This window comes from Nicotiana tabacum, chromosome 14 (assembly GCF_000715075.1).
Source record: "Nicotiana tabacum cultivar K326 chromosome 14, ASM71507v2, whole genome shotgun sequence".
NCBI lineage: Eukaryota > Viridiplantae > Streptophyta > Magnoliopsida > Solanales > Solanaceae > Nicotiana > Nicotiana tabacum.
The window spans coordinates 62,662,592-62,673,414 of record NC_134093.1 but is presented as its reverse complement, the minus strand read 5'-3'; positions in this window follow the sequence as shown (position 1 = coordinate 62,673,414).

The following is a 10,823-nucleotide window of genomic DNA, read 5'->3' as shown; positions in this document are numbered from 1 at the left end:
TTAATGTTGTATGGTATGGTGGCAAAATAAGAGAGTTAGGTGGCTAAGTCATTCTAAGTGGGTCCCACACCCACCAAAAGTTAAAAGCCCTCTCTAAATCACTTAAGAGATACATCAAGTTCTCTTAAGAAAGAAGCTTTAGCAAGTTCTTAAGAATTAAGAAAGAAGCTTCAGCAAGTTCTTAAGAACTATATGATGTGATAGTAACATACAAAGTTCATACAAGACCACATAATACAATAGTAACGTGAGTTACTTCAACAATTCATGCGAGATTGTGTCTTAACAACGTGAGATCACATATACATTTAACAAAGGAAAGCCACTGTAAGTCTTAGAAACATGAGGGTCATATATCAAAATGTGAGATTTTGCAATTATAAGGGAGTACGGTGCAATCTTTCTCAAGAATATCATAGGGATATTTGCCTACTTCGATCTGCCGTTACGCGTTGTCGCAATCAATGGTATTAAAGGGATTGTCAAGAGAATCAGTTCAGGTATGTTAAGGCTATCCCTTCTTTCTTTTTGGCATGATCTATACGACACGAACGAAACGAGCAAATGCACAACTTCCATAAATAACTCTACTCATAGAAATACTAGAGATGCTTATGTTCTTGATTTTCCATGTGAATTATTATTATATCTTCTGTTCATGGGTCTCAGCAAAATACGTATTTGATAAAATTTATCTGACAGGCATATTACTTTTATGACATTCCGAGAAAATTTTATTAATGTATTTCTTAAGGCATATTATTTTTATGACATTCCAAGAAGATATTATTAACTTACTTCTTATGCATTTCATGCATTTATACATATACATTGACCCATGACCAGATGGCGTTATATACGTGTATATATGTATATTATATGTATATGGGATATGGGAAAAGGCTATGGCATTATGTACCACCACCTGATCAACTGGTATACGTTGATGATTTGCCCACAGTGGCCGAAATGATATGATGGGATGCCCTTAGAGGCTTGATGATGTTATGAACGCATATACCTATGCATGGTATGATATTTATACGCATATGCATGACATTATAAAAATGAAATGATTCACAGAGCTTTGCAGACGTACATGTCGAATCTTTTACTCCATGTTTCTCCATGTCTGTTATGTACTTATTTATGTGCCTTACATACTCGGTACATTATTCATACTGACATCTTTTTTGCCTGGGGATGCTGCGTTTCATTCCCGCAAGTCTTGATAGATAGGTCGAGAGTCCTCCAAGTAGGCGATCAGCTCAGCGGAAGATGTTGGTGCACTCCATTTGCTCTAGAGTTGCTTGTTTGGTTAGTATAATTTAGACGTGTGTTGTTTGGTATGGCGGGACTCTGTCCCGACCCTTATGAAGATTATGTATTCTTAGAGGCTTGTAGACAGATGTCATGTACGTAAAAGATTGTATGGCCTTGTCGGCCTATGTTTCGAGTTTATAAATGACCATGTTGGCCTATTAAGCCCGTATGTCACATGTATATGATGATGTAATAAGAAAGATATGTTACTTTAACTCGGCTGAGTATGGTACCGGGTGCCCGTCGTGGCCCATCGGTTTGGATCGTGACAGCTTAGGGGTGTGGATTACTTCTTTGGGTCTTATTGTGCTAATGGGGCACATGTCGTTCGACCCATTTTGGCGGTGCAATTGAGATTTGAGCAGAGAGGATAACTCTCGAGAAGGTTCTAAAGAGTTCAAGATTCATATGTGGTATTAAGAGGATTTTCCTGGATTTGTATATGGCTAAGAACTGAGATGTGCATTGGATGGTGCCAGGACTTGCGGTATTTTTGTATCACTATGGATTCTACAATTCAGTATCGGAAAAGTAAAAGGAACAACTTTAATTCACAGAAGGTCTCTTCAGAGTGGGTATCTCGGATGCAATATTTTTAGGGTTTAAATAGGAATACATCGGCTTATGGGCCTTAGGGCGATGTGGTTTTATGCTAGGATCTCTTGTGGTGAGCTTTGGGTAAGGATCATGGTGTTCTAGAAAGGAAAAGTGTCAACTTGAGGGTAATTCGGAAGGAACTCGGAGAAATAGGAAAACTTAGTAGTAGGTTGGATCATCACGGTAATGGATATGATAGGTACTTTTGGTTCTTATGATGAGGTGAGGCATTGCTAGTGTTTTGTGGCAATACTCTTGGGTTTGGTGACCTGCGGGGCTTGGTTGAGTTAGAGGGATTCAGTTCTAATGGCTTGGTTATGTGCAAATGGGTTTCGAAGTGTTCTCGATGATTTCTTCCACAATTTGAGATGGATATTATCTACAGGTATGAGGGGTATGTTGCGTGTTGTAATTTTCTCCTGGATGGGATCAGGTGTGAGGTTTCTGATTGATCGGGTATGTATTCTTCTTGTTACTCAGGGTCGATAATATGGTTCTCATGTTTTTATATGATAGTATGATAGACGCGATGCGTCGTGTGGGATCGAGATTTGCATGTGCAAGGTCGCAGTTCAGTTTTGAAGGGAAGGTCATAAATTCTAGACAGTGAGGCGGTTTCTGATGTTTAGATGAATGCTAGTATTACTTGGTATTGCCTGAGAAGGGTGCGCATTTCAGAAGGCGCACTATGTTATGACTTCAGATGCTTCATTGGTATTGCGGTACTCGCTTGGTTGATAGACAGCTGATATTCTGATTTTTGCCATGTGGCGCGGGGGAATTATAGAAGTATTTCCCATGGGATGATTGTGTATGAGAGATGTGTTAGTCATTCGAGTGCTGGAGTTGGGATCGGCTATGGTGATTCATGTCTTTTATGGATTTGGAGACTGAGAGTTCTCAAAAGCAGATTGTTTCGGGATTGCAGACTGTGAAGATGTGGCTAAAGTTAGCTAGATGGTGGTACGTGTTATGGTTAGATCATGGTGGACTTTTGGTGGGCTATTTATCCATTTTAGGATGACCAGAGTTGATTTGGGGGCCAATTGGTAGGCCCAATGAGGATGTGTATTCTACATCGTGTCGGATATGTTGACTCAGAACTGTTAGTGTTGAGGGGTCTGTCATTTGGTTAGAGTTGAGCTTGTTCATGTTATGATATGTTCAATATGTTACTCTTCTATGCTACGAGGGATTGTGATTTGTTGGTCATATGGACACATGATGCGGTTCTATTTGGGCCTTGTAGCGGAATTCGAGCGAGATGGTTATTGGGGTGTGGAATGGTTGGTTGCGCCTTGGTTATGGTCTTTCCGGGCTGTGGTATATTATGTTATTCGCTTCTCCATGGTTATGGTCATGCACTTTGTGTACTCGATGTCAAATTGCGTGTGGTTTTTGATTTTGAGCATTGTGGCTTGAGATATTTCATATGAACCGATTTTTGGATGGGGTCACGCATTGCAGCGGGGTTATGTTGGGATATGATCCTTTGTGATAGATTCGTGTATCTTGGTTCTACTATGTGTGATGGGTTCATAGTATTGTGGTTGTGATGGTACTTGTTGAGCTTGCGAGGCGTTTCTCTCATTTGAGTCATTTTTCATGTTTGAGTACATTTGAATTGTTGCTTATTGGTGCACGGATTGCACGATTTGTGGCTTTAGGTTGTATTGGTGTGGAATGTCAATAGAGTAGTTGTGGTTGATGAGATGAGGTCATTGGACCTAGAATGGGTACTATCGGATTTGATTACAGTATGTTTGGAAGAATAATATCAGAAGTCGGCTTAGTATTTGGCTTTGGTTCTTGTCGGATAAGAGAGAGCTCCTTGACTTGTTGATCTAGTGAGTGGTTATGAGTTTCTGCGTGTTTCTTTCATCTACGAAGGTTTTGAACGAAGTTTTATTTGATATGAGGTTCATTACATGTATCGTGTTTGTTTTTGCGCAGCTACTGTGATCGGAAATGTTTGCTATGAGTAAGTTATGTGGTATATCATGTGATTACATCTTGGGTTATGATTATGGCTTGATACAGCTTGTTCAGACTTATATAATGTGTAGATGCGAGATTCGGGTCTTGGGAGGAATTGCGGATGTTGGAAATTAGGTTCCAAGGTTTATGGGCTAAGGTTGAAGGAAGAATCTTCGGTTATGTTGAGTTTACGGACTTATAAGGATTGGGGTGACGTGGGATAACCCCTGGGTATGTGCATGGTAAGGTTACACGGTGAATTGATGGCGTTGGAATGACTCTTGGCACGTTCGAGGACGAACGTATGTTTAAATGGGGGAGAATATAACGACCCAACCGGTCATTTTGAGCATTTGCATTCTGTTCAGCTGTTTGAAGTCGTGAGTAGCTTCATATGATGTATTATGACTTGTGTGAATCGTCGGTTTTGGTTTTTAGTGATTCGAGATTGATTTGGAAGAATGATTCTCAACTAGGAAGCTTTAAGTTGGAAGAGTTGACCAAGTTTGACTTTTATGTATTTGACCATGGATCGGAGTTTTGATGATTACGTTAGGTCCGGATGGTGATTTTGGACTTGGGCGTATGACCGGATTTGCATTTAGATGTTTCTAGAAGGTTTAGGCACTATTTGGCAGAAGTTGGCAATTTAAAGGTTTGGAATATTCATAAGTTTGACCGGGAGTTGACCTTGATGATATCAGGTTCAGATTGTGGTTCCGGGAATTGGAATAGCTTTGTTATGTCATTTGGAACTTGTATGCAAATTTTGAGGTCATTCCGAGTTGATTTGATATGGTTGGCACGTGTTTTGGAAGTTGAAAGTCCAATGGTTCATTTAGTTAGATTTGAGGTGCAATTCATGATTTTGATGTTGTTATGCGTGATTAGAGGCCTCGAGTAAGTCCGTATTATGTTATGGGACTTGTTGGTATGTTCGGACGGGGTCCCGAGGGGCTCGGGTGAGTTTCGGGGTGGTTTCGCACAATTTTTAGGCCATTTTCAACTGCTGGTTTTTGGCTATAGTGGTGTACATCGCAATCACGGAGAATTGGTCGCGATCGCGAAGAGTAAAATGGAAAAATTCGACCTGTGAATTGCGTTAGTGGAGGAAGCTTCACGTTCGCGAAGAAGAATTTCTGTTGTCACTGAGCTGACTTTGGAAGCTTATATCTTGCAATCTATAAGGAATGTGGAGCCAAAAAAGAAAGTTGTAGCCCTTTGTTTCTAGTTTTCTGAAAATTAAATCGTTTGTCATTTGGAGTTTTGTACAAAAGGTTATAGCCATTCTACTACAAGCTGTCTGGAAAGAGTTTAGGAAGGTAATGGAATTTTTTCATTGCGATCGCGGGGAAATAGCAGTGCATTAAAACATCAAATTTCGGGATTTTGCATTCAGTTTATCATATTTTGAGTTATGGAGCTTGGATTTCGGCGATTGTGGAGGCGATTTTCACCATATAGATTGGATAAGTGTTTTCTACTCGGTTTTGATTATATTTCATTGATCTATCTTTTATTTTGGCATTTGGATTATGAATTTTAAAGAGAAATTGGAAGTTTTTGTCTAAACTTTCCTAAAGAGAAATTTTGAGTTTTAATCATCGATTCAGAGATGGGTTTGAGTGAAATTAGTATGGTTGGACTCGTAATTGAATGAGTTTTCAAATTTTGTGAGTTTTGTCGGGTTTAGAGGTGCGGGCCCGAGTTTGACTTTTGGTTGACTTTGAGTAAATGTGTAAAGACTCTACCTTTATCATTTGGAATTGTTTTCTTATGTATTATTTGATGTTTTTGAGTTGCTTTTGGCTAGTGTCGTGCCGTTTGGAGGTTGATACGCGCGGGATGGCATTTCTAGAGTATGGTTTGGCTTGCTCGGTATTGGATTTGGCTTGTTTGAGGTATGTAACATATCTAAACTTAGATTTGAGGGTATTTAACCCTGGGAACTATGTTATAAGAGATGTATTGAGGTAACACACATGCTAGGTGACGAGCATGTGGGCCTGCATCTGGAAAATCATGATTCTAGTTGACTATTAGACTGTGACCGGACTTGTTTTGTTGTTATATCTTGTTACATGCATGTTCTCCCTACTTGTTTGATTTTATGAGCTGTGAATCATGTTAGAAATCATGTTTAGGCTATGTGCTTATTCGGTTGAGACCTAATGAGGCTATCTCTTTTGTTTTAAGTTATCTGCTCGAACTGTAATTATATATTATTATTATTATTATTATTATTATTATTATTATTATTATTATTATTATTATTATTATTATTATTATTATTATTATTATTATTATTATTATTATTATTATTATTATTATTATTATTATTATTATTATTATTATTATTATTATTATTATTATTATTATTATTATTATTATTATTATTATTATTATTATTATTATTATTATTATTATTATTATTATTATTATTATTATTATTATTATTATTATTATTATTATTATTATTATTATTATTATTATTATTATTATTATTATTATTATTATTATTATTATTATTATTATTATTATTATTATTATTATTATTATTATTATTATTATTATTATTATTATTATTATTATTATTATTATTATTATTATTATTATTATTATTATTATTATTATTATTATTATTATTATTATTATTATTATTATTATTATTATTATTATTATTATTATTATTATTATTATTATTATTATTATTATTATTATTATTATTATTATTATTATTATTATTATTATTATTATTATTATTATTATTATTATTATTATTATTATTATTATTATTATTATTATTATTATTATTATTATTATTATTATTATTATTATTATTATTATTATTATTATTATTATTATTATTATTATTATTATTATTATTATTATTATTATTATTATTATTATTATTATTATTATTATTATTATTATTATTATTATTATTATTATTATTATTATTATTATTATTATTATTATTATTATTATTATTATTATTATTATTATTATTATTATTATTATTATTATTATTATTATTATTATTATTATTATTATTATTATTATTATTATTATTATTATTATTATTATTATTATTATTATTATTATTATTATTATTATTATTATTATTATTATTATTATTATTATTATTATTATTATTATTATTATTATTATTATTATTATTATTATTATTATTATTATTATTATTATTATTATTATTATTATTATTATTATTATTATTATTATTATTATTATTATTATTATTATTATTATTATTATTATTATTATTATTATTATTATTATTATTATTATTATTATTATTATTAGCTTATTTATTATTGTGGATCGGGTTGCACGCCGCAACATGCCTTATAGGCTTTATATTAGCGCTTGGGCAGGATCCGCCCCTCCGGAGTCTAACATACCAGTAGTGAGTGCTGGCACAGTGATATATATACACGTCCTTTGGTATGGGGCTTATAAGCCAGGCACCCGTACGGTGTTGAGTGATTTTGTGTGTGTGATGAAGTGGGCAAATGAGACAGACAACTTAAGTATGTTAAGGGTGAGAGTACCTGGGAATATCACCGTGAAATCATTTATTTGGCATGCATACTTCGCATGTAGGCATAGAGATGCATTTTTCTCATGCTATACGGTATTGTGACATTCATGATTTGACATGTATATTTGACATGTAGGCATTGAGATGTATATTCCTCATGCTAGACAGTATATGATAATTGATGACCTAACATACATATTGACATGTAAGCTTAGAGATGTACTTTCCTTATGCTATCTGAAATGAAATATCTTATCTGTTGTTGAAAGTTTGGGAAAAATCATAATTTTCTAATATATACTCATATTTTGGTGATATCGGTGTATGATTTGGGTTTTACTGTTATACTTGAAAAGCATGTCTATTTTTCCGTAACTGTGAACGAGCCGAGCATAATCTTTTGAGTTATTACTTGTACTACTTTCATTATATTGTTACGAGTTGTTCATGGCTATTGGTGTTGGACTCTGACCATTTTTCGGAGCTCGTCTTTGCTTTCAACCTAAGGTTAGGTTTGTTACTTATTGAGTTTATGAGGTCGGTTGTACTCATACTACACTTCTGCACCTTGCGTGCATATTTTGGAGTTGACATTGTTGTGCATGGAGAGAGCTGGCATTGAAGATGTACCTGCGTTTCGGCTATAGCTGCCTCTTGTTCTTGGTAGCTTTAGATTTTCAAATCTATTTATGTATAACTCGAACAAATGATGTACTTATTTCATACCAGCTTTGCAAACTCTAAGTCTTAGAAGCTCATGATTTGTATTACCAGTCCATGGGTTGTTGTATAAAAGTTCAATTATTTCATTATTTATTTATCAGTAAATCTCATTTGAATTGGATTATTATTAATTGTCTTACCTAGCGGGTCGGGTTAGGTACCATCACAATTAGTGGATTTTGGGTCGTGACAAGTTGGTATCAGAGCTCTAGGTTCATAGGTTCTACGAGTCATGAGCAGGTGTCTAGTAGAGTCTTGCGGATCGGTATGATGACATCCATACCTATCTTCGAGAGGCTACAGGGCATTTAGGATAAACTTCCCATCTTTCTTTCCTTATCATGCATCATTGATTCATCTTGAAGTGTATCTCTTTGAGTTCCTTCCACTTACTAGTCTGCATATGTGAGCGCTCGGTATCAGTTGTGCATCGATGATTTGTGATTCCATGGATGAGGTGCAGGATGTGTTTTCTGCATTTTGGTGATGGGCCAATCTGGAGGACCTGAGGCCAGGTTCAAAACATAGCTTGGGCTCGATGGTTTCGGTTGTGTGAGTATATACTTTTGGACCCATACGTCTGGTAGTGTCCCTAGAAGTGGGATTTATGCCTCGGTGAGTGGTTGGATAGATATATGATGAATGTGAGGTGACTGCGGGATATGTTCAGATGGCTTGATATGATGAGAAGTGTTGCTTGGGATATGAAAAGGACTATTGGATGCTTGATTTTTGTCTTTGTATACGGTCGAAATCGAGCTCGCCTACGACATGGTAGGTTAGGCTCGGAACATGACAATCAAGGGCTGAAGATCGACCCCAAATCCCAGCAAGGTAGAACTCGTGGTCAGAACGCCTACCTTTGAGAACATTTAGTTTGTGATCCCGGAATCGACCCAAGCCCCGAAAGAGCTCGAATAAACATTGTTAGCATAACCAACAGAAGACCGAAACATTCATGACCGGTTGGATATTACGATGGGAATCTCGGCGCATATCAGTAAGGAACCAGTCACGACCCAAACTGATGGGCCGCGACGGGCAGCCGGTACCCTACTCAACCGAGTACCAATGTTACATATCATTCTTATCGTACTATCATTTGCAAATGGGCCAAACGGGCCGTCATGGGTTAACCAGAATAAACATAAGGGAATACGCAATATAGGACGAACCAGTCTGATATAAAAACTTATACATGTGACAAAGGGCCTATAAGACCAAAATTACACTAAACATAGGCCGACAAGGCCGTACAATCTTTCACGTACATGACATATGTCTACAAGCCTCTAAGGATACCTAAATGTCATAAAGGTCGGGACAGAGCCCCGCCATACCAATCAACACATGTCCTAATCATACTGACCAATAACAACTCCGGAGCAAATGGAGCGCACCAACATTTTCTACTGAGCTGATAGCTTACTTGGAGGACTCTCATCATGTCTATCGAGACCTGCGGGCATGAAACGCAGTGTTCCCAGGCAAAAGGAATGTCAGTACAAATAATGTACCGAGTATGTAAGGAATAAAAATCAGTAAATAATAGACATGAGAGAAACATGGATTAAAAGACTCGACATGTACGTCTGCATAGCTCTGTTAATCATTTCATTTTTTATAATGCCATGCATATGCATATAAATGTCATACCATGCATAGGTATATGTGTTCATAACATCATCAAGCCTCTGAGGGCATCCCATCATATCATTTCGGCCAATGTGGGCAAATCATCAACGTATACTAGCTGATCAAGTGGTGGTGCGTATATAACGCCGTAACCTTTTTCCATATCCCATATACATATATATACATATATACGCGTATATAACGCCATCTGGTCACGGGTCAATGTATATGTATAAATGAATGAAATGCATAAGAAATACGTTAATAAGATTTTCTCGGACTGTCATAAAAATAATATGCCTGTCGGATAAATTTTATCAAATACGTATTTTTCTAAGACCCATGAACATAATATATAATAATAATTCACAGGGGAAATCAAGAATATAGACACCCCTAATATTTCTATGAATAGTCATTTATGGAAATTGTGCATTTGCTCGTTTCGTTCATGTTGTATAGATCATGCCAAAAAGAAAGAAGGGATAGCCTTAACATACCTGAGCCGATTCTCTTGACAATCCCTTTAACATACGTCTTGTGCGAAAATACGTGACGGCGGATTGAAGTAGGGAAAAATTCGGATGATATTCTTGAGAAAGATTATACCGTGCTCTCTTAGAATTGCAAATCCCGTTGCTATTACGTAGTATAACTTCATACTAATTCCTTTGTTGAAGATCCGATTCTTGGAGATTTTGGTGAATTTGATCAAACTCTTGTATGGCTTTCCTTGCTAGAACATTAACGTTTCCATTCCTATCTTTATGAATTGTTGATGATGCTTATAAAATCTCACGTTACTTTGAATTGGTGAAGATCTTTCGTTTCTTATGTTGATATATGCAGATGCATATTAGAAGGTCTCATGTAGTTTACGTTGGTTATTCATGACTTCTTAAGGTTGAGATGTTTTATGACTTCTTAAGGTTATTCATGACTTCTTAAGGTGGAGAATCTCACGTGGCTTAACCACATACCTTGAATCCTTAATCTTTGCCACATA